Source organism: Sinohyriopsis cumingii, chromosome 5 (genome assembly GCF_028554795.1).
Source record: "Sinohyriopsis cumingii isolate HCF-2022 chromosome 5, ASM2855479v2, whole genome shotgun sequence".
Lineage (NCBI taxonomy): Eukaryota > Metazoa > Mollusca > Bivalvia > Unionida > Unionidae > Sinohyriopsis > Sinohyriopsis cumingii.
Window position 1 is genome coordinate 91,603,465 of NC_142965.1, and position 26,313 is coordinate 91,629,777.

Here is a 26,313-nt window from a genome sequence, read left to right on the forward strand (position 1 = left end):
GATCCAAACAAGTAAAAATGATTATTTATTTTTTTTGTGGGGGGAAGGGTTAGTTAGGAGGGGATATATCAATGTACAATAAGGAATTCATTAACAATTGTATTTATGATCGCGGGGCTCAGTATTTAACGTGGAAAACTCGCGTGTTAAAGGTCGCAGCTTCTATTCATGCCTAGCACAGTCCGGGTCGGCTGCAGCGAATGTTTTTAAGGCGAGGTACTTTACCCAGATTGCCTTGGCATTAGATAGCCTCTCATGTGCTGATGTGCCAGTAACACACAGCACAAACAAAGGAACAATGAATCCTGGCATGCCGTTACTATAAAATGTGTCTTTGAACAGTGCAATCTAGAATTTTGTTCTGCATGAAATATTTACGTATCTGGTTTTATTCAGTCTTTTTCATGAAAAATGTTTTATTCCTAGGGGAATCGCTCCGGTGGCCTAGTGGTTAAAGCCTCTGCCTCGGATGCGGGAGGTCGTGGGTTCGACCCCAAAGACTTACAAAAATGGTACTAACAGCTGCCTCTCTTGGGGCTCAGCATTAAGAGGTCAGTGTTATGTTTGGTCGACCTTGTGTCAAGATAATGTGACTGGGTGGGACATCATGCTACATGTTGGCGGCATGATGCCCCAGTGCTAGACATCACTATAAAACTGCCACACTGCAGACATCGTAGCGATATAACTGAAAAATTGTAAAAGCTACGTTAAAAATCCAAGTCACACATACACTTATTCTTAGGGGTGTGACTGCGTAAGTAGTGAAAGGGGTCACCCTACGGACAATGGGAATTAGCATTACAGGGACCCCTGGGTCACTCTACGGACAATGGAAATTTAACATGGCGAAAAATCGTGGGTCACTCTACGGACAAGGGGAATTAACATGGAGAAAATCGTGGGTCACTCTACGGACAAGGGGAATTTAACATGGAGAAAATCGTGGGTCACTCTACGGACAAGGGGAATTTAACATGGCAATAAATCGTGGGTCACTCTACGGACAAGGGGAATTTAACATGGGATTTTTTTTAAAAATTTTTTTAAAAAACGGGTAGGCAATTCAAAGACTATCTCTTTTCGAGAAATATGGCTGGCCCTGAAAAGGGCCTTTGATTTTTATGTTAATGTATTCATTAACATAAATGGCACCGCATTGGTCTTCTTCTTGTCCTTAGGCTGCGTCTTACTGTTGGTCCGTACATCAGCACTCTTTTCAGGCATCCTTGTCTTTCGACGTAGATCCTACGTATCCACAGGCTGGTGTTGGTCCTGTGGACAACGGTCCACTTCGATCGGACATACATGAGCAAGTCTGTCCGAAACATCATGGAAGACACAAGGGTGGATGACTCAACTGTAGTCCACATCTTGAAGCGACGAGAACAGGTGAATCAATGCATTGAACGGCGCTTATTTATAGGCGGAGGAAGGATTGAAACGGATTGAGTTCATTTACCAATCCGAACACGCGTTACAGAATTCAGTCAGCTCGCATCCAATCCGAAGAGACCAGTCTGTGACGTCACGTAGTCTATTTAGATTCGCTAGCGCTTGTGTGCAGTCAATCTATGCGACAGTGATTCAACATGACGGAAACTCAGAAAACGATCCATTGGGGTGCACCAGCAGGGGAGACTGCCCAAGGGAACTCGGACTTACTTTCAGAAGAGGTGAATTGGGATTTTGTGGATTTTCTCTCCTCGCAAGAATTTGTTCCGGAACCTTCGTTACCTTCTTCATTACCGCAAGTGGAGAATTTTAGACAGAGACAGAAAGAAGAATTGGAGAAATTTATACAACGACAAAAGGAAGCGGAACAGGCTTTTCTCCTACAGCAACAGCAACAAGAAGAAGAGGTAAGAAAAAAACAACAGCAAGAAGAAGTAGCAGCAGCAAAGAAACAAGAGGGTGAAAATCAAACGGTACTGTTGGACATTTTAGCGGAGTTAAGAAGTCTGAAACAAATGTATCAGACTTCTTTATCACGACCGAAGAGAATACGACCTTCCCGAGCTAAACACGTCAACCCTGTGACTAAGCCTACCGTACCACCCTTAGTGATTTCAACCCAATCATTATCATCATCATCAACATTACGCAGTCCAGAAGTAGGCCTTGGCCGTGGCAAAGGCATAAGGCAGTTAAAGTTGATTGCTTAAACTCACCCTTTCACCATGAAGAAAAAGGCCCTTTTCAGGGCCACCCACATTTCTCGAAAAGAAATACAATTTCAATTTGCCAATAACTCAAAAAAAAAAATAAACCCCACCCATTTTACCCTTATTGTACGTGTCTGTCTATGAGTGCGTGAGTGTAGCTTCTTATTTTAAAATCACAACTCAAAGACACTTACCTTATATCATTCATTTATTCTTTTCTCCATTTTTTACAATCCAATTCACAATTCACAACACAACACTTTAATGAAAAGTTCATTGATTTCTTCTTTTCTCCTTGTTTAGTCTCTCTGTTTTTTGAATTTCTTCACCGTCACACTCTTTTCCTCTTCTTCCTCCTCACTTTCTTCCCTTCTTCTTTTTTTCTCCTGTTTCTTTTTCTTCACCTGTCTTCTTTCTTCGTCAGAAGAATCCCTCTCTTCCTCTGAACAATCCCTCTCTTCTTCTGAAGAATTCCTCTTTTCTTCTGACTCCTCTTGTTTCTTTTTTGGGCAATCTGGAGACCAATGTCCTTTTTCTTTACAATAATAACAGGTATCTTGACTTTTGTCTTTTTTATCCCCTGTTTTTTTTCTTTTTTGACGGTCTGGACACTCTGAAGACCAATGCCCTTTCTTCTGACAGATATAGCAAGTATCTTGACTTTTATCTCTAAAGGAAGGAGAGTAGTCCGTAGGCTGGTCTGAAGAGAATTTTCTAATGACCCCTCGCAAAGCTCTGACGAAACGTTCCATCTGGTCAGTCTCTTCCATCGTTGTGCTCGGCTTGAGAGTGAAATGAATAGTGAAATGACAAGACACACACCCTTTTATATACGCTGGTCTGCTATGACTATAAAGTAGTTTATGGTGTTTGAACTTGAGTCATTTGACTTTTTGCTTTCAAGATGAAACGATCCCATTCATTCGAGAAGAAAGAAGAAGAAAGTAAGAGGCAGAAACGTGATCTATCGCCTCGTACCAGGGCTGAAATCTTGGCACAAATTCATGCCAGTGATTTTGAAGAGGACATGAGTGAACCAGAATTTGAAACCTCTAAACCAAGTTCACCACCCTTTGTCAACCCTGAAAAGTACTATTCCATTCGAGAGACGGAAAAGCGCTCCTCTAGAAAATTTAGAACCACGGCTTACAAATACACGGTGAAGTTTAAAGATTTCAAGGCTGAAGTGCCGTTAGAGAAAGCAGAAGTGTTCATCACCGAGGTGTGGGATTCTTTGCTCACTTCACTCAAGCAGCAATGTCAACCCAAAGAAGACGATCGCTTGAGACTTTCCATACAACACGACGGTTTGAAATCCCCTGTTTGGATCGAGTTTAGCACCCCTGCAGAATTGACTGCTTCCAAAGTCATGGACAAGATTCAACACGTACAACAATCTAATGATCAGTTTGACATCACCGATGGTAAAGCCACACTGGACATGACCCACGTCTCTCCTCCTCAAGGGACAGGACGCAAAAAGATGTTATTGGTGGACGACCTTCGCAACACCAAAACGAGTCTCGTCCGAATTAACAACCCTCATGACCAGATGTGTTTAGCCCGTGCCATCGTGGTGGGACGAACCTATGCCAACAAGAACGACACGGTAGAATGGAAAAGAACCTGGGACACTATTCAACGTTCCGACCGAGCCAAACAACGAAATGAAGCAGAACTCCTGTTACAACAAGCCGGATTGCCCAAAGACACACCCTGTGGCATTCCAGAGATGCAAAAATTGCAAGATGCCCTAGCTCCACGATACACCTTGAAAGTGCACCCTCAAGAAGTGCGCGGACCTCTGTTGTTTCGAGGCCAAGACTTTAAGGACGGAAAATACATTCACCTTTATCATCACGATGACCATTTCGATACCATTACCAGTATCACTGGATTCCTGAGATATGTTTATTATTGTGAGAAATGTGACTATGGTTATAATAATCGAGAGCAACACAAACATTGTGGATGGAAATGCTCAGGATGTTTGGCCTCTCCACCCTGTCTGAGCGAAGAACCAGTGCCTTGTTCCACTTGTCTGCGCACGTTTGTCAGCCCTAAATGTTACCAACAACATTTGAAGACGCAAGGTTCACAGAAGAAATGTGCTTGTCAACTGCTGAGATTGTGCTCTACGTGTGAACAAGTCATACGTACCAATAATACCAAGGCACACGTATGTTCAGGAAAGAAAAAATGTCACATTTGTCACCACATCGTGGACTTGGAACACCAATGTTACGTGCAAAAATACCAACCCCCACCAGAGAAAGAGGACGGTCACAAGAAGAAAGGCAATTTCATCTTTTTCGATTTCGAATGCATGCAAGAGACTGGCATTCACATCCCTAATTTCTGCGTGGCTCATCGAGCGTGCGAGAAGTGCATTCAAGAACCTATCTTCAGTCATTGCCCTCACTGCAGCAAGATTCCTGGAGGGCGTGAAAAAATCTTTCGGGGACCAAATACGTTAGCCGATTTTGCCCAATGGGTCTTAGACCCCGTCGACAAGACGTGGAGCCAAGAGGACATCGAACGTTACGGAGATTGTCATCGTCATGCCACGGTGATGGCTCACAATTTTTCCGGATACGATGGACAGTTTCTTTTGAGGTACTATACGGAACAAGGCACCGAGCGTCCTAAAGTGACTTTGAACGGGGCCAAAATCATTTTCATGCAAGTGGGACAAGTACAGTTTAAAGATTCGATGAGCTATTTGGCCATGCCTTTGAGTCGAATGCCTAAAACGTTTGGAATGACAGAAATGGCTAAAGGGTACTTTCCACACTTTTTCAATACGGAAGCCAATCAACATGCCGTTCTACCCCATTTACCTGAGGCTCACTATTACGACCCCGACAACATGCGTACCGAACAACGAGAAGCTTTCTACGCTTGGTACCAGGCTCACGCCTCGGACCCTTTCGACTTTCAGGAAGAAATGCTAAAGTATTGTCGTTCCGACGTGGACATTTTACGGCGTTGCTGTGGAAAATTTCGAGAACTGTTCATGGAACACGGAGGGGTCGATCCTTTGAAAGAAGCTTGCACCATTGCCAAAGCGTGTTCCTTAGTGTATCGACAACGATTCATGCCTGAAAACACCGTGGCTGTCATCAGTCCTCAAACGACCCACTTTGTCAAACGTCAATACTCGGTCAAAGCCCTACGTTGGTTACATTACTTGTGCGACAAGGAAGACAAGTGGATTCAGCATGCCCGCAACGGAGGGGGCGAAAAGACCATCGGAACGTATTCGGTCGATGGCTGGGACTTAGAAAAGCCCAAGATCGTGTACGAGTTTAACGGTTGCTTATTTCACGGATGTCCCGTCTGTTACCCTGACCGTGGTACTAAAAATCAGTTTTTGCAACGAACCATGGAAGACTTGTACCAGGACACTTGTCAGCGACGCCTAAAGTTAGAACAGGAAGGATACCAAGTGGTGGAAATGTGGGAACACGAGTACGATCACCGTATGAAAACCGATCCCGAGTTTAAACGTCTCGTGGAAAGTTACAAGCTGATGGACCCGCTGAACCCGAGGGATAGTTTGTACGGAGGAAGGACCAATGCCACCTGTTTGCTGTACCAAGCCGACGAAGAGAAAGGAGAAGAAATCAAATACTTGGACGTGTGTTCGCTGTATCCCTACGTGTGCAAATATTCTCGCTTTCCTGTAGGGCACCCGCAATTGTTGACGGAACACATCGACCTGGTCAACATTCGACAATACGAAGGCTTGATCAAGTGCAAAGTTTTGCCTCCCACGAACCTATACCATCCCGTCTTACCTCACCATTGTCAAGGCAAACTGATGTTTCCCTTGTGCCGTACTTGTGCCGAAACGTGCAACCAAGACCAGCCTTGTCAGCACAGCCAGGAAGAACGGGCCTTGACGGGAACCTGGGTCAGCGTGGAATTGTTCAAAGCTCTGGACATGGGATACCAACTGTTAGAAGTGTACGAAATTTGCCACTTTCCCAAGACACAACAGTATCGCAAGGGTGACCCCACGCAGAAAGGCATTTTCGCAGACTACGTGGATGCCTTTTTGAAACTGAAGCAAGAAGCTAGCGGCTATCCTTCCTGGTGTCACACTCCCGAAGACCAAATACAATTCAAAGAGAAATATTACGAACAAGAAGGTATCACTTTAGACCACATCGAGAAAAACGAAGGCAGGCGATCGTTTGCCAAAGTGATGTTAAATTGCTTGTGGGGTAAAATGGCACAACGACCGTGTTTACCCAAGACGGAATATTTGACAGAACCTTCCCGCTACTTCCAGATGATTCACGACAAAACCAAATACATGAAACACGTGGACGTCGTTCGAGAGAATTTGATCTTGGTCAATTACGAAGAAGATCTGGACTTTGTACAAGACGACCCTTTTGGAAATGTCATCATTGCGGCTTACGTGACAGCCCATGCTCGCTTAAAATTGTACGAAGCTTTAGAACTGTTAGAAGAACGCGTCCTGTACTTTGACACGGACAGTTGCATCTACATCCATCACCCGATTCAACATCACCCTAGCATCGAAGGAGACCGTTTAGGAGCCTGGACAGACGAGCATCCCGACGACAAGATTCTAAGTTTTGTCAGTGGCGGTCCCAAAAATTACGGCTACCAATACCGGGACAAACAAGGAGAAGTGCACACGACGTGCAAAGTGAAAGGACTGACTCTGAATTATCGTACCAGTCGAGTGGTCAACTTTGGGGTAATGAAAGAAGCCTTGCAATCGGGAGAGGATGGAAACTTTAAAGTGACCACTCACCAACCGAACAAGATTGTACGTTTACCCACTCATCACATCGTCAGTCGGCCCTTGGAAAAAGTCTATCAAATTGTATACCAGAAGCGAGTTCGACTTCCCAATCATTTCACCTTACCGTACGGTCACGTCGGTATTGGTCTGTATATAAAAAAGGAACCCTAGGCAAGATCGATAGTTCATTGTGACTACCAAGACCGAGCGAACAAGATGAATACTTTGAAAAAGACATCGTTCCAGTTTGGGGATTGTAAAAAAGTTGTATCTTCCTCTAGTGTGACTAATACTGGATGGATAAGACCCATGCATTGCGACGGAAAATGTCCGGAAGGAAACTGCGATTGTCCATGTGGTTACCATTGTAATTGCGTAACGGAGTTTGCAGACGAGTGCGATTGTGAGCCTTGCGATGGGACCGATGCTGCACGTTGTGACCTGAGTGATGCCGTAAAGCATCATGGGAACTTTGTTTTCACTGCCCCTGTCATGGAAAGTGATGCTGTGCGTGTCAAACCTGAGGGATGCGAAAGCGATGCCGCTCGTCCTCTTAGACATTTTACCGGGTTTAAAGGGGAATGTTCACCTTCACGTCTACCCCCCTACGGATGTCATCCAGCCCTGAGCAAACTCCTGTTCATGTCACCCAACCCTTATCGAAACGAACCTGTGAAAGACGAATATTCGTTTCCTGTGCGTTTGTCGGAATACTGCGACTTTGAAAATCGTCTTCAATCGTTCAAAGGAAAATGGCCAAAGTATCTGGGAGGACCGACCCCCGAAGAATTAGCCAGAGCCGGATTTTTCTACTTGGGCGAAGGAGATAAAGTCAAGTGCTTCAGTTGCGGTGTGTCACTTCACCACTGGGAACCGCAAGATTCGGCCTATGTAGAACATGCTCGATGGTCACCGAATTGTCATTACTTACCCTTAGTGGGACCGAGACATTGAAGTAACTTTTTACCATAATCATCTGTTCATGGATACTTTACAAGAGAACATTCGTGCTTTGCCTGTGGAGTTGAGAGAACGCATTTATCGAGAACTGGTCAAAATACAAGTGAAACGTAAAGAACAATTGCATCCGATACGTCACCGGTGTTTGAACCACTGGTACCTTCAGGCTATACAAGGACTGATTCAATTGAAAGTGTTCCATTGGACAGACATTGATCAACGACCTCCTGGTTATAAAAAGGAATGGTTTGGTATTGACGATTCTATCTACTACATTGTAAACGTACTGCATCGAATTCCAGAGGAAGAGTTAACGAATTACCAACATCTTTCACACAATGTCAACTTGGTGAAAGAGGAAACTTCTGAACGAATTGTAATGTGTAGATTAGTGACTCAACGATTTAAATTCGACACTGAAGTGAAACCATGTTTGTGCAAAGAGTACATTTCTTGTGTCAGACCAAAGAGGATTTAGTATGACCTATTCATGGATACTTTACAAGAGAACATTCGTGCTTTGCCTGTGGAGTTGAGAGAACGCATTTACCGAGAGCTGGTCAAAATACAAGTGAAACGTAAAGAACAATTGCATCCGATACGTCACCAGATCTTTAACCACTGGTACCTGAATGGTATAAGAGAACTGATTCGTCAGAAATTCTTTCAATGGTCAGACATTGTTCAAAACTTTGAGGTCGCTAATGATCGACATGTTCATGATTATGGTTACTTCGAGATTCACCTAGTGCAACGCATTGAGGAAGACAAGTTAAAGGATTACCAACATATTTTACGTGGAATCTACTTAGAGGAAGAGGAAACACCGAAACGAACTCTGACGTTTCGGTTACAGTATGCAAGATTTAGATTCCCTACTGGAGAACGAAGATCTCTGGCTAGAAAGTACGTGTATTGCATCCGAAAAAAAGAGAATATAAAAAGAGGCTGTCATGCCACGGTTTATGTCACATGTCATCCAACAGATTCCGTGGAAGGAACTCAATGACCATATTCAAACCGTGGATCATTACCATCAATTATTACAAGAACTGTATCCATTCAATTTTGGACGACAAGTGGTGTGTGTCTTAGTGACTTGTTTTCTGGGATTTCGTTTACCAGCCGATTCTTTGTGGACTCTTTACGATCAGTACTTACCACCTCCATGGCCTTAAATGGTCACGAAAAACTCCTTTTGTTCAAAGCCTTGCGTTTTCATCTGGATACTTCTCGACCTCAACAGGAAAAAAAGATTCGTCAACTTTTAGCGACCCAAGACGTGTATGACGATGTGTGTGTAGCTTGTGACTTACACCCTCATTGGACAGATGTTCGTGATTGGAAAAAGGGGGGTTTTGAGGCTTGGACCCAAGAAGTGGCCCAGTATGCACAAGAGTTGTTCAAGGAAAAAAGTTACTTTTCAACCTGTGTTAGTGACGGTGCCAGAAGAACCCGTCACCGAGAACAACCACTCGCTTCAGGACAGGACTGTCATGGACATGCCTGAAAGGTCATTCCGGGAGGACACTTGTGTGACAATACCTCATGTAGAGACTGTAAGAACATTACACACTGTCCCTAGGACATCTTGGTTACCCAAAACATGTTGTACAGACACTTGTTTATATTTCACTTTGATCGCTTTGCTGTGTTTTATATTCCTGTACATCACTATTTGGGTTGTATGTATTTTTGTCTTTCGTGTTCATATTTGAAACATTCAATAAACGTGTTCTGAAAAAGTATATAAACTCTTGTCTTGTTTGTTTTTCGTGTCACAAGTGACATTTCTCACACCATGGCTACCTCTGCTGTCTCTGCTCCCTCTTCCTCTACTGTCAAAGTCATCGACGAACACTTAGATCGTGCCAGTTGGGAGGCTTTGTATCTTCGCCATCCCTTTAACATGCTCATTGCTGGACCTAGCGGTTCAGGCAAAACCGAATTCGTCAAACGTTTGATCGAACATAAACATCATTTGATCGATCGGCCCCCTCAACGGATCGTGTGGTGTTACAAAGAGTGGCAATCGGCGTACAACCTCTTGCGAGAAAGTCAAGGCGATTCCATCGTGTTTGTGGAAGGCATTCCTAAAGAAGACGATGGCATCGTCTCTGACTCCCGTCTAACCCATTTGGTCATTTTCGACGACATGTTAGGAGAAGACGAAGAAGAAATTAAATTGTGGTTCACGCGCAAAGGGCATCACCGTAATGCCAGTGTCATTTACATCACCCAAAATTTGTTTCAACAAAGTAAAGCCCATCGCACCATCAGTCTCAATGCGCATTACGTGGTCTTGTTTAAAAGCCCTCGAGATAAATCGCAAGTGCAAGTCTTAGCCAAACAGTTAGGAACGCCTTGGCTGACTCAGGCGTACGACGATGCCACTCAAACGCCACACGCCTATTTACTCGTCGATTTGAAACCTACGACCCCCGAGGATTTGCGATTTCGTACCCACTTGTTTCACCACTGGTGCCAAGACGGAGGGCCTGTCCTGTACACGTCTCCGTCCTCGACTTCATTTCACTCCTCCCATGAAAAAAATCTATAAAAACCTCAGACCCTTTTTCGTCTGTCTCACACAGTGTGAACATGACGTCCCTTCAGTCGCATCTTCCCGTCAAATTGATTCGTGCCTTGTATGGCATCAGCCGAGAAAAAGATCCACAAACACGAGCTCGTGTCTTAGAAGCTAGTCTCAAAGAAGTCTTACGATGGTTCACGGTGACGGCACGTCAATTACTCCAAGGAATCATTCAGATTCCTCATCAAACCCAACGCTTTTTCGATAGAAACAAAGTCGCTTTGGTCCAACTGGCCGATCCCCGCATCGACACTCAAACCAAAAAACAAATCATTTTGAAACCTGGAGGGAGCGGTACTCTAGGAGGGGTCATCATTCGCTCACTCTTAAGATGGGATCCTAATGCCCCCAAAGTTATCCCTAAGACAAAAGTTCAACGAAGCCCCAAGAAGAAAAAGAAAAAGACCAAGTCCCCAAGAAGAACTTCTCCAGTGGCAGGACCCTCCTCTTACCAGACACCACCACCATCACCCCGGAAAAAGAAAAGAAGCCCCCAGAAAAAGAAACAGAGAAAAAGTCCCCAGAAAAAGAAAAGTCCACAGAAGAAGAAGAAAACTAGTCGCAAGAGAGGCACTTCGGCCAGGACGCAACCTTACACTCGCAAGCCACGACCTGCCACAGCGTCTCCGGCAGCCTCACGTTTGTCCACTTCTCCGTTGATGTCACCAGGAACTGAAGAGTACTTGGAGACGTTGATTACACCAAGAACTTCTCCGTTGATGACCCCCAAAAGAACTTCCCCAGTGGCAGGACCTTCCAATTTAGCGGCAGTGGCTGCTGCTCACAAAGTACCTTCTCCCAAAATCAAAGTCCAAGAAAGATCGGGCATGTTACAAAGTTTACTGGATTTGTCCAAACAAGAACTGGCTCGATTTAGTCCGTTACGTACCCCTGCACGACGTGTCATGCCTGTCCTCAAACTGATAAAACGTAAAGACAATCAGTGGCGACGCGTTCCAGTATAAAAAGACCTGTAACCAAGTCGGGGTATCAGTGAACTTGTAAAAGATGTCACCTCCAAAAAGCCACAAAAGAAAGAGACAAAGGCAGACGCGTCATCCGACAAAGCGCTTAGCCAAGCATCGACGTTACCCTAAAAAAAGACACAGTCGTTCCAAGAAAAAGAGGCGCCAACAAAGGGGAGGATTCCTTGGCGATTTTCGGAAAAACATTGTTACCTTTATGACAAAGCGATAGTCCCAAAAAAAAGATAAAAGGGTGTGCGTTAAGTCATCGACGTTAGTGTCTGTTCGGTGAATGTCCCGGAACCCACAAGCAAAAAAATGTCACCCTCCAGAAAACCCCAAGGAAAAAAAAGGAAAGGACTGCCACCACGTTTAGCCAAACATGGGGACATGTTATCTGTCCTGTCCAAAGCTTCTCCACCCCTACGAAAAAAACTCATTCAAACAGCCTCCAAAGAGGTCATCGATACCGTGTGCGAATGTTGTTTGAACGTTTTGAAAGGCACGATCCCTTTGTCCAAACACCAGAAACAATGCTTAGGCAAACATCGTCACGTTCTTCGGAAAATGGTTCAAAAGAAAATTCCCATTCGTCAAAAAAAGAAGATGTTGGTCCAACGTGGAGGCATTTTACCTCTCTTGTTAGGCCCCATACTAAAAGGAGTCTTGGGAACCATGTTGGGAGGACTGATGGGAGCAAGATAAAAAGGCCTTCGGAAGTCCCAAGATCTCAGAATTCACCCCTGACAACCCCATGGAAGGACGAAAACTAGCTTTAGTGCCTTACAAACGATGGATGGAATACCATCGGTGGCAAGAACAACGCACCCCGCATTTACCTCCCAATCCCAATTTGAGCGAAATGTCCCAGTTACAACACGAATTGCAGTCCTTGATGGATCGTCAAGATTTGTCCGAAACAGAAAAATCGCAAAAGTATGGTCAACTCTTGCAAAGACTGCAACTCTTTCACCAGAAAGCTTTAGACGAAACAGCTCTACCCACTCTAAAAGATTTTAAGACCTTGATGAAAAGTCCAGCACCATCATTACCACCACCACCACCACCACTACTGTCATCCCCAACCGTCACCAGAGATGCTACCCCACAAAGACCTGAGGAAGAAGAGACGCGCGAAGTGTTTCAAACACCGTCAGCAGCTCCCATTTCGAGTAAGATTGCAGGATCCTTATTGACCCCGTCCCCCACACCCCAACGAGAAGAAATGAAAGCTTGGGTTAAAAAGATGATGTCCACGCCTCCTTCGACAGAAGTGAAAAAGAAAGAAGGGAAACCAGAAGCGAAAAAAGAAAAGAAGACCAAAGCCATTCCATTGCCACCACCACCACCACCACTACCTTCTACTTCTACTCCCGTAGCCCATCGGACACGTAAATCCGTTTCCAAACCACCCTTTCGACCCACCCAAAGTAGCATCACCGAAGAGTGGGTGACTTATTAACACAAAAATGGAAAAAGTCTTAGCCAGCATTTACTACGATCCCTCGCATCCTGCAGGTTACGCAGGAGTTCAAAAATTGTATCGTGCTGCCAAAACGCGACTGAAAAGTCTCCGTTTACCTCAAGTACAACGATGGTTACAAGAACAAGCTACCTACACTTTACACAAACCCATTCGACGCAAGTTTGCCAGAAGTCGCACCCGAGTAGAAGGCATCGATCATCAATGGCAAGCCGATTTAGCCGATGTCTCTCATTTGGCCAGCTACAATCGCGGCTACAAATATTTGTTTTGTGTCATCGACGTCTTTTCCAAATTTGCCTGGGTCGTGCCCTTGACTTCCAAATCCAGCAGCGAGTTAGTGCGAGCCCTGCAACGGGTGTTGAAACAAAGCGGTCGTCACCCTCTTCGATGGCAAACGGACAAAGGCACCGAATTTCTGAACCAAGCTTTCCAAAAAGAATTAAAGAAACGTGACATTCATTTTTTTACCACCGAGAATCCCGAAACCAAAGCCAGCATCGTGGAACGTTTTCAACGCACTTTGAAAGAACGCATGTGGAAATATTTTACGCATCACCACACTCTGAAGTACATCGACATCTTACCGCACCTGGTGCAAGCGTACAACCAATCTTACCATCGAAGCATCGGACGTGCCCCGCAAGACGTGACTCCCGACAACGAAGTGCTGGTGTTCGAGCGCCTGTTTGGTACGTCCCCGACGAGGGCTGTCCCCAAGAAAAGTGGAGAGTTGACCGTAGGAGATTGGGTGCGCATTGGCAAAACCAAACGCACTTTCGACAAAGGTTACTTACCTAACTGGACGACCGAATTGTTTCGCGTCACTGGACGAGTGCATGGCCGTCATCCTGCCGTCTATAAATTGGAAGACATGAACGGAGAAGTACTCAAAGGAACGTTTTATTTGCCCGAGTTACAACGTGTCACCAAAAAAGAAGACGACGTGTACGACATCGAAAGCATTCTCGAACGCAGAACCCGTAAAGTGGGCAAACGACGTGTCAAAGAAGTCAAAGTACGTTGGAAAGGATATCCACCCAGTTTCGATTCTTGGATCGACGCTTCGCAAGTCATCGACTATAAAAAGAAGAAGTGACCATCATGCCCTTTCACACAGCAACAGACGCAGCTACGTCGACCAGTCCTTCTTCCCCTAGTTCTTCTGTGCAAGATTTACAAAAACAACCCTTGTGGGTGTGGTGTGGAGAACGTGTGCCTAAAACGCAAATCGTCTTTTTCTGCCAAATCTTCGTGGTGTATTGTGTCATCGGGGCAGCCATCGCCAATTTGAGTTTGCAACAAGGAGACAAACAATTGTGGACCATTTTATTGAGCAGTTGCATCGGTTACCTGCTTCCCAATCCCTCCCTGAAATTCTCCTCGAACGGGAACGTTGTGTCCAGTGCCAGTGTCAGTGCCAGTCACCACTCCAACAACAATCACAACCAGAACCCCATTTTGGGCGGAGACACGCCTCTGACATCCAGTAATATCCCCTCGGACAGCCACAGAACTCTGGAATTATGAGTCACCAAAACCAATTTTACTTAACCTTACCCAGTGACAGTTCCATGCAGGTGTTTCCCAACAACAAGTTGTGCTGTTACACGGCCAAATTACCTCAAGCCATCCCCTTAGATCACGAAGCCCATTGGGAAGTGGCTTTAGTAGAAATGATTCACCCGACCCAAGTCCTCAATGTCCTTCCCAATCAAAATAAATTTGATGTGGAAGTTTATGACGAACAAATACAACAGTGGATGGATACCCATAGCAAATATGACAAGAAAAACCGTAACAAAGAAAATCCAAAGTGGACTGACTATCAGTTGTTCATTCCCCCAGGCTATTATTTTAGTGGTCAACATTTGGTCAGCACCATAGCCACCAAGTTTAATGGCGTGTTTGGGGAAGCTTTTAAGAATGTCAAGAACAAAACTGTCACCCTGGAATACCACAAAACAGCTCGTCGCTTCCTGATGAAATTTCCTGAGGGGGAAAAAATCATGGGTTTCTATTTTAATGATGAATTGTTCGACATGTTGGGTGGTGACATAAAGATGAGGAAGAAAGTAGAACAAACACTACCCCAAAGAACCATCATTTACGACAACGAGTCTTTTGTCAAGTATTTTCGTACCCCGGTAGAACTGAACCAAGGACTGAATTTGATGTTCGTGTACTCCGATGTGGTGGAGTATAACGTGGTGGGACACACCTCTGTGCCGTTACTGCGTGTCATTCCTTTCAAAGTGGATTCTGCCACAAACGCTGACGAGGAAGGTGGAAACACTTACCACGTCCACCGCGAATTTGTCCATCCTCACTATTTGCCGGTCAGCAAGTCGTATTTGGACACGGTCAACATTACTATAAAAGGAGATTTGGGACAAGATATTCCATTCACCAAAGGAAAAGTCACGGTGAAACTCCATTTTCGAAAACGGTTCTCTCACGATTCGTAAGTAAGTCATGTATCCAGTGTACCGAGGGGTGGCACGACAGCGAGGACACGGTTTAGGAGACATGTTAAAATCGGCCTTTCGTTCGGTGGCCCCGGTGTTGAAACCGATGGTGACACGCGGATTGCACGCCTTGAAAGATGCGGCACTGACGCAAGGCAAAGAATTTCTCCAAAATGTCATCATCGACAAACAAAACCCTAAAGAAGCCTTCATGAGGGCTGGCAAAAATGTCTTGCTGCAAACGGGCAAAGACATTTTGGGCCGACGAGACACACCTATAAATGCCCTGCACGCTACCGAATCAGGCATTCAGCAAGGACAAGGTAGAAAGAGACGAAGACGAAGAAAACACCCTTTCACCAGACTTCAAGCTAGAAAGGCCAAGAAAAGAAAAACCGTTCGAGACTTAGACGTTTTCGATTATTGAGACACAGAGAAAAATGATGCACCGAGAGTCTTGCGCTTGTTCCAAGACGGAACTGGATCTGTTTGCCATGCCCCCCACCATGATGACCATGCAAGAATCCCAGTGGGTGGAATTTCATCCCGTCTCCTCATTGACGGAATCAGCTCCCATCGAGTTCGAAATCAAAGGACAACCCGAAGATTACATCGATCTGAATAGCAGTTACCTGTACTTGAAAGTCAAAGTAACCGAAGCGAACAACGGTGCCATAGACAATGATGATGTAGTAGCTCCCGTCAACAATTTCATGCATTCCTTGTTTAGCGAAGTGGACTTGTACTTGAATAACAAACTAGTCAGCAGCAGCATGGATACATACCCTTTCCGTGCCTACCTGGAAAATCTCTTGACGTACGGAATAAATGCCAAGGACAGTCATCTGGATGCTTGCGTGGTATGGAAACCTGACCCAGCGACTAAGTTCAACGCTATTGTACTTGCTACGGATGCTTCACATTCAAAGGGATTTGTAGATCGACGAGCAAAAATTGCTGGAAGTCGTAGTTTAGAACTGATGGATCGCTTGCATTTGGACATGTGGTTACAAGAAAAGTATTTGCTGAACGGGGTGGATGTCCGCCTGAGACTGAATCGCAGCAGTGCCGCTTTCCATTTGATGGCTGCACAAAATTCCACTTACAAAACCATCATCCAAGAAGCCAGGCTCTACGTACGTCGCGTGGAAGTGTTGCCTAAAGTAGGTAACGACATCAGTCAAACGTTGAGCAGAACGACCGCCAAGTATCCGATACGACGTGTGGAAGTGAAAACCTTCACCATTCCTGCTGGACAACGATCCATGATCCAAGATCATCTGTTCCAAGGACAGTTACCCAAACGTTTGATTGTTGGTATCGTCAAGAATTCAGCCTTCAACGGAACCTACGAAGAAAATCCTTTTGAGTTTAAACATTACAATGCGTCCAAGATAGAAGTCAGTCGCGATGGCAAGACCTTGTGTACCCGACCTTTCGAGCCTAACTTTGCCCAGAAGAATTATTTAAGATCGTACTTGTCCCTGTACGAAGCTACCGGACAGTTAGGAACCAACACCAGTCACAGTATTAAGTACGACGATTATGACGGAGGCTATGCTTTGTGGGCTTTCGATTTCACTCCAGACCAAGGCAGCGACGAGGGACATTTCCACCCTATAAAATCTGGCCAGATTCGTGTGGAAATTCAGTTTGCGAGTCCACTACCCGCAGATAACACAGTGAACGTCATCCTGTATGCAGAATTTGATAATACCATAGAAATCAACAGTTTGAGAGAAGTCATTCTAGACTATTAGAAGCTATGGAAGACTGTTATCCCTCTTTACAAAGTGGAGAAACTTTGAAGATGGAATGTGAGGAGACCGTGGAAGGAGAAGAATCTCAAGATAAAGACGAAGAAGATATCATGATGAAGTCGAGATGGCCAGAACAAGAAGCCCATTTAGTCTCCTGTTTTGCCAAACACTTGGTCGACAAAATGACGGAATTGATCAAGAAAAATTGCTATGGATGTCAAAACGATCATCCCAGTCAAATTCAACACGATAAATGCCTGATGTTAAGTCAAGAAGAAAAATTGGACGAGTATCTGGACGAAGCTTGGAGTCTCATCTCGAACAAAGACGTGTTGCACCAGTGGTATAAAGACTTGCGTGAACATTCTTGTCCACCATTAACCACTCAAGAGATCCATCGTATCGAAGCTCTCCTGAATCAGAGTGAGGAAACAGAACGAATAACCGTTTATTCGTCAGACATTTTCAAGCAAAAAGTCAGGATCGAATTGACCACTTATTATTACCTGTGAAGAAGAAAAAAAACACACAAATCAATGGATACCTGGGAACTTTATTACCTTTTGAACCATAGTTCGTATACGGCTTCTTGGAATCCTGTCGTCTGTGCTAAAGATGAACTCCCTCATCGCAAACCTAAAGACCATCAAGCTTACGTGATCAACACGGACGACAGTCATCTCCCAGGAACCCACTGGGTAGCCGTCTACTTTCCTCAAGAAGGATGTGTGGAATATTTCGATTCGTACGGATTGCCCCCTTTGGAAGACGATATCATCGACTTTATGAGAAGAAATGCTCAAACCACCCGATTCAATAACGTGAAATTACAAGGCACAGATTCCTTGGTGTGTGGACAGTACTGTGTGTATTTTCTGCATCATCGCAGCCTGGGCTATTCCTTAGAACATTTAGTGACTCATTTTGATCCTCGTTCTTCTGCTAGAAACGATGTGAAAGTAGATCGATGGTTTTGTGACCATTATGCTTATCTTTTGTCTCAAGCTAGGAAACGTAGTGTCCATCAATGGCCTAATGATTTCCAACAGTGGAAATCACAATTTCATTCACAACGTTGTCAGCCCTGTTTAAAGTAGATCGTCCATTGAGAAAAAAAGTGTTTGTAATTTGAAAAAAATTGTTTGATGTTATCATGTTGGATTATTGTTAAAAATGTTGATGTTTAGTGTTAAGTGATTTTTTGAATAAAAAATGTTGTGTTTAGAAAAAAATGCCTTTGTGGTTTGTTTAGCTATAAGAATGTTGAATTGATGCTCTTTCATTTCTTACTATCCCTCTCATGAACGTTGCGGCTCGAAAACCGTGTGGGGGATGTTTTCCTTCACGTCCGCGCTTTCACTTTAAGAACCGGGTTGTTCCCAGTCTAGCCATCCATTGTCGACTCATCCTCCTAAGAAGATGTGCTCCAAACTAGCTAAGCTCAACGAAGCCTACGTGAATCTGCATAGGGTCAGACACAGTCTGATACCGAAACCAGAAGAAATAGAGAATGTGAGAATGTTAAAAATCACTGAAGACCTGATAGAAGAGCTCTTCAGAGAAGAAATGAACAGGGAGAAAGAAGAATGGACAGAGAAGTACAGACTTCAGAGACAGCAGCAACAGCAGCAACAGCAGCAGCAGCAGCAACCTGAAGCTGACAGAGGCTTTGTCGATTGTCGTATCGACACCAAAGAATTCTTCTTCTCTTTCCGAAGAAGCAGACCTATCGCCAGAAAGTCTATCCTCAGAGGACATCGCATTCTTAGAAACTAAAAAGAATGCCATAGCAAAAAAAACAGCCCTTTTAAGGGCTACCCAATACTCTAGAAAAGAAATAACTATTAATTTGCCAATGTGAGTAGGTAGAGTAGTGTGAAAATAAACACTAACTCTTTCTTAAAAAATGTGAGGGCATGTGTTTGTGAGTTTGTAAGAGCTAACGTAAGTTGGTGAGGATAGTAGATTAAAATGATGTTAGTTTTTTGGGCTGTTTGAGGTGTATATTAGGGGTTAGATTGGATTGCTTTGCTTATGTGGATAGTCTATTAAAGTGATGGGTAGCATAAAAAAGTGAGTGAGTGTTTCTTTTAGGTCCGCGCGTTGTTCTGGTTAATGATCTAGGTAAGATGAATTTTATGTTATTAGGGGGATGTTTTCCATCACGTCCGCGCTTTCACTATAAATTGAAACTCGTTCGGCAGTCCAGCTACCCTTGTTGATTGATCAACACCAAAAATGAACACGAGACTTGAGAAACTGTTGGAGCTTCATGTGCATCTGGAATATGCCAGGCGCATATTAAATGAACTGGCCGCGGAAGCCATTGTCGAGGAGGGAAGGATAAGAGAGGAGGAAAGAAGAAACAAAGAAGAAGAAGAAAGAAGATATAAAGAGGAAAGAAGAAACAAAGAAGAGGAGGAGGAAAAGGAGAGAAGAAATTTCAAAATCCCAGAGAGTGAAAATTGGGATTCTGAAGCAACATATCCTGCCTCTGCTCTCTCCCCCCAAAAGGTAAAAAGTAACTGGGGGATAAGATGTGTATGTGGCGCCAGGCCTGGAAGGTGCCACCATTAACCAGGTGCCCATGAAGTTCCAAACAAAACAGCCCTTTTCAGGGCTACCCAATACTCTAGAAAAGAAATAACTATTAATTTGCCAATGTATGTAGGTAGAGTAGTGTGAAAATAAACACTAACTCTTTATTAATAGTGGAAGTGTATGTGTTTGTGAGTTTGTGTTTGTAAATGATGAAGTAGGTTGGTGTGAATAGTAGATTATGGGTTTCTTAGCAAATGTGGAGAGTATAGTTAGGGTTATATTATATGAAATGAGAAAGTAGGGGGATGTTTTCCTTCACGTCCGCGCGATGTTCGGTCATCATCTAGGTAAGATCCATTTTATGTTTTAGGGGATGTTTTCCTTCACGTACGCGCTTTTCGTATAAGAACCCACAGTATTCGTCGTTCAAACCATTCTGCAAAGAATACAAAGAAGATGGCGTCAAACCAAATAGACAAATTACAAACCTTGCAAGACGTTTTAGACAATTTAGGAATAATGGAACAGATGCTATTAAGACTGGTTGAAGACCATTATTCCTATAGTCCCCATCGTGTAAAGATGGAAATTAACAATTTAAGGAAAGCAAAGGACAAGATTAGTGGTGTCATGAAAGAGATCAAGGAGGAGAAGGAGGATGAAGAGGAAAAGATAAGAATAAGAACATGGAACGAAAAAATTGAAAAAGAAGAGGAAAATGAGAAGAGGAAGAAAGAAGAAGAAGAGGAAGAGAAGAAAGAAGAGAAGAAAGAAGAGAAGGAGAAAAAAAAGAAGAGAAAGAGTGTTGGAGATAAAATAAGAAGTTGGTGGAGGAAAAGAAGAAATTAGAAGAAGAAGAAAACCCAAAGGCCCTTTTCAGGGCCAGCCATATTTCTCGAAAAGAGATAGTCTTTGAATTGCCTACCCCTTTTTTAAAAAAATTTTTAAAAAAAATCCCATGTTAAATTCCCCTTGTCCGTAGAGTGACCCACGATTTATTGCCATGTTAAATTCCCCTTGTCCGTAGAGTGACCCACGATTTTCTCCATGTTAAATTCCCCTTGTCCGTAGAGTGACCCACGATTTTCTCCATGTTAATTCCCCTTGTCCGTAGAGTGACCCACGATTTTTCGCCATGTTAAATTTCCATTGTCCGTAGAGTGACCCAGGGGTCCCTGTAATGCTAATTCCCATTGTCCGTAGGGTGACCCCTTTCACTACTTGCGTAATTGAACAGCGGTGCTGTAAAGAATTAATCACCCCAAACCCCTTTGATTAATGTTCTTTTTCTCGTTAAGATGCATTACACTTTCGAATTTTATATGACATTTTTTTTCATTATCATGAAAGCAAACGTCCTTGGTCAGAGAAACCTATTTGTACTAATTGCTGTGAAAATGGGCTATTTAGATTTCGCTATGGTGCACCACTGTGACCATAATTTTTCATTTTGAATCTTATCCTACCAAAGTTGGCTTTTATGTGTTTTTTGTGTGTAGATCTTTCAATATACGTTTGCAAGACATTTTATTGCACTTTTAAAGTCTGATAATAAATAAACTTTTTCCTCTCACTCATACAGTTTATCTTTTCTTGAGGTTCGATTCCTTTGACTATTCGAAAATATAACAGAGTTATGAAGTGTACAGTTCGAGTGTCCGCTGCTAATGAAATGTGACAACCAATTTCTCTTTTTGACCAAATCGAAATCGTTGGTGCATAAATTCATTACCAACTATAAGTATATTTTAAGAAGTGTATATAGCCATTTCTTAGAACATTCCTTCAAATGTGGAGGACAAAACTCAGATGGTAAAATTTCTAACAAGTATGTAAACTCTGTCCATTTTCAAAGCTTGCCATTATCACTCAGTTATTTGCATTATAATTTAGCGAAATTTTACTTCTTTCGTTTGCTTTAAAAATTCAGCAGTATACTGTCCTCTCACTAGGAGTGTTATAATAAGAAGATTTTTTTTCCTTTAAAAATTTATCGATATACTGTCCTCTCACTAGAAGTGTTACATACACTTCAGTTAAGCATGATTTCAATAAAACAAGAAAGTTCGTCTCTTAGTTCTCTGTTTTGGACAATGAATTTGTGCCTTTCGAAGGGCTACATAGATGTATGAAACAAGCGCACAACATTTAAAAACTATTTAATGATGTTGCGGCATATTAAAATTTGAAAAAGTGGATACAAGACCCGTGATAAAAACAGCCATTCGATATTGGCTTGAAAGGCAACATTGGCCTTCCCTGTCGACAGATGTACCGAGCAAAATAGGACAATAATCAAATACGAACGAGAAACTGGTACTTTTAATATCACGGGAACTCTTCGAAATTCTACCAAAGGCATTCTTTACACTCGTCAAAATAACTCACCGTTATTTCTCAACTTTGATCTTAAATTAAGCAATTCTTGCTGATGTAACTCGGATGTCATTGTCTAATGACATTTGACATATGGCAACATAATGCGTAATGCAACAGTTAATACCAACACTATAAAAGTTCCATTTATCTCAGAAATATTCAAGCATATCAGCGATTAATTGCCAGTATGTATAGGATCTTTTGGAAGATTTCAACCTGAAAACATTTGGAGGTCTGCACGACTCTTACGTAAAAGAAGATACGTTATTTATATGTGGCAATTTCGAAAAGTTTAAGATGATCCGTATAAAACTATTTAATGGTTCCCGGACATTGATACATTTTGATAGGCACATTATGCAATGCTCAATCAGAGTTGTTGATCGATTATGATTTAGAATTGAATATTAGGTGGAATTGGCACATCACACAGATATACAAATCAAACCACGAATACCACTCGAATAACAATGGTATGGTTCAAAAAGAGAAATTATGGCGAGTACAAAAGCTCAAAGTTAGGTAATTAGATATGTATTATAATTCTAACTACCTATATGAATGGGCCACGATCCAATACACATCAGTATAAATGTCAGACGTATTACTAATGAACACATTGGATAATACAAGAAATGGGAAATGGATTTTCATAGGAATGACCCTTCCATACACTATCTATTTCCTAACAGAAATTAATTTCAGATGAAAGTGATTTATTAGAATTACAGAAGCAATTGATAAATGGTTACCAGGGTACAACTCCAACCGTTATGTACTTTGATAAACAGAATTTTTTAAGTTTTAAAACATTAGTGAATACCAAAAGGAAAACATATTTGGAGTTCCAAAGTTCCCGGCCTTTTCAAGGATGAGTTAAAAGGTATTCCTATCCAAATTTGTAGGATTGAGGTATTACCTAGATATGTTTACAATTGACTAAACCGAAAAAGACTGTAAAGCCGGCACGTGCGCGGATCAGATAAGAGATTTTAAAACCACAAGTTATGATGTAAATACGCACATAAAATCACTTCGCAGGTCTGGTCTGGCCCGTGGGCCGTTGGTATTCTTTTAATTACAATATTTATATTGTAAACTCGGTGAATATAATTCTTTACTTCAAATACTTGTCATCCTTTTTACATGTGGTATTTAAATATGGAAACCTTTAATACCTAACAAGAATTCTAAACAAATATCTCATTGTGTATCAACTGTTAATCACGAAGATGCTAGTGACAAGAATTAAAAATAAAAAATGGGAGGAAAGTGGATGGTGGCCATTATTATTTTTCTTGTAGTTATATTTTTTATTTGGAAGGAGGTTGATATTTTAAATGTCTTTAGAGGTTTTGTTACTGATGGTGATGATAACGAGGAAGGAAATATTATTTACAGCTATTTTAAATGTGATCACGGAATGTGCCTGAAAGGTTTAAAATAGTTTTAATTTTATTTTTCTATTCACGTGAGCCCATACCTAACACATTTTAAGTCTAATATGTCAACAGCTCCATGTATACTTTATGACACAGGTAAAATTCTGATTGGCCAACGATAACACATAATTTACAGCAATGTACAATCTTTAGTATATATATATATATATATATATATATATATATATATATATATATATATATATATATATATATATATATATATATATATATATATATTACATTTGGGTTCAAAGGACACACAAACATCAAGTAAGGGCCATACAACTTTATGTAAAGTGCAGCTAAAATCTTCACAAAAACTAAAAACCAGTATTGCTTAGAGTACCAAGCCCAGCTACATAAGTGACTGCTCTCCCATTATGCTCTTGTTTTAGTAAGGGTTATAGATTAGTAAGGGTTATAGATAAAGGATCTTAATTAATGTAACATTGGAGGCCTTTTCCAAGGGCATGAACTGGTCCAGGCTCAGTTAGCCAGGGGAAGATAAACAACAGAACGTAACCTGTTGACAGCCTCTGGTATCAAATATCCAGAATGCTGAGATTACTATTTTTTATATTGTTATTAACTGTGCAAGATACAAGTTTGGTTACGTGGAGCGTACGGTCTTCGTCTCATTACTAGAATTCTGCGTTTCATTCGTTACAATTTAGGATATGTTTATTTGTATAATTTCATTTGCAGACCTGATTGTTATCATTCTTGAATTCAAGTATTTATACCATAATTTCATATTCAATCTGTATAGTTTACACGTGGTGTTAAATCAAGAAAGGACTACAGCTAGTTAACGCCTAACATGACTAATAATGTTAAACAAATCGCAAATTTGAATAACCTGCTAATAGCGAAAATTACAGGTACATCAGCTGCCAAGAAAACTTGGACGAAAATACAGATTTGTCATTCTTCATTTTTTGGCAGTTATTTTAATTGTTCTTTTTAATTAAGGAGGAACTTATTAGTTATATGTTTTTAACGCTGATGGTGATTGTAAGGAGAAGGAACAAACATGACTTCTAAGTATCCTTAATTTGGTTAGAGATTTAGCTTTCAAATCGGCATTATAAATTTTAATCGTACACTTAAAACATTTTCTGCCAAGAATATTGATTGTGGCCTTAAATATGTCAAAATACGTTTAATTTTTTTCACATGAACAATGATATACGAAGAGTTCCCATCCAATGCGTCAATAGATTCATGCATGGCTAATCGTTAACTTTGACGTTACAACTTTCCTCACTGTTTAGCAAATATGACACCAGATAGATGCTTTAATAATTGTTCTACAATTGACAAAAAACTTTGATTAATTGCACTGAAGTCTGAATCGAGAGCATTTAGCAATATCTGCATTCTTTATGCCACTAAAGCATTTGACTAACTTTGGTATAACATACTTACACATTTATTTTGATCTTTTTATTCCGTCCATCAATTACATGTCCGAATACCCACAGGTGAGCGAAGGAGGTAGTGATGGGTTAGACTTGCTGTTAATCAACATTCTGTCTGCCTATGCATATGCAATGGATACACCACTGAAAAAAGATGCTTTCATTTTGTCTGTAACTGGCTCTCTGTCTTACTTATGTGATCTGTGCAACATACCAGCTCCTGCGTCAATAAAATACTTGGAAATCTGGGCACTGTCTATAATATTGGCGTCCTTGTCTTATTTTTGCAATTCTACCCTTATTTCGTGCATTTAAGAGTATATTTGATTGTAATATGTATACTGTAGACCTGATCGAAATGTTTATTTTATTCGAATATGTTACGTACTGGTTTAAGTTTTAATATGTGTGATTTAAAACATTGAATTTTATTCTCGGAACTATTAATGTATTTAACGCATTTAAAAAGACCCCCCCCCCCACAAAAAAAATATAAAATTAGTGACAACAGCATTTGTGAAAGATGGCAGCAACACCGAAAATAAAAAAAATAATTAAAGTAAAGACACTAAGAAAGATGGTAGCAACACCGAAATTAAAGAAAGCAATTGACATTGTGGTCATTCTTTGTCCTCCAAATTATTTTTGTTTGACTTTTGTTTTTGGAGGACGATGATATAATTTATGTGGTAAGAGGTGCAGCTGCTGCTAATAGGTTGATGCTAACGACGAGGAGAAGGAATTGCTGGAGAATGATTTATACATATTTTTACCCTAGTGAGGAAAATGCCGTTGACAATTTGTGCTGTTGGTTTCCTTCGTATTCTCACAGCGTTTTGTGCCATTGGCGCAAGAAAGTTCGCCAATAAAAGTTTAAAATATTTATTTTCTTTATATGAAACATGATAAGAGAATTTTTCCATCCAGTGTCTCAATATATGTGTATAGGGCAAACCGTAATGTTAAAATTTAGGTTACAAATTCTGCACAGTTTAGACATGCATGATGACACAAGATGAATTGTGATAAATATTATTATATCTTTTTACAACTAAGAACATCTTTTGGTCCTTGAGAGTACATGTAGCAACGTTTGCATTACTTACACTATAAAAAATAACAGACTTACTTCTCTGTAACAATGAAATAAATCTGATTCGCTATTTTTATTCTACTAGCCAATTTACACGCCGTAATAGACTTAAGATAAATGAAAGACCAACTGATGGATTATCTCCCCTTTGTTAATCATCGCTCTTTCTGGCTGTGCACATTCATCATCTTGTCTCTATTTATTCACGGCTATGTAGTGTTTATCGTGAAACCTTCCAATTCCTGAACAGAAAATCA

The 26,313-nt window shown here is 41.8% G+C and overlaps 2 long non-coding RNA genes across 4 annotated transcripts in view; both read right to left on the reverse strand.

Annotated features, from left to right (window-relative positions):
• Positions 1-26,313, reverse strand: part of LOC149799751 (uncharacterized) — a 43,686-nt gene that overhangs the window by 13,940 nt on the left and 3,433 nt on the right. For all 3 annotated transcript variants that reach the window (XR_016421229.1, XR_016421231.1, XR_016421230.1), the window contains exon 3: positions 24,971-25,107. This is a non-coding gene — a long non-coding RNA (uncharacterized LOC149799751). The remainder of the gene's footprint in view (positions 1-24,970; positions 25,108-26,313) is intronic.
• Positions 22-22,461, reverse strand: LOC149799753 (uncharacterized). Its single transcript, XR_016421228.1, has 2 exons — positions 20,940-22,461; positions 22-753 (listed from the first exon to the last, which is right to left on the reverse strand). It is a non-coding gene; the product is annotated as an uncharacterized LOC149799753 (long non-coding RNA).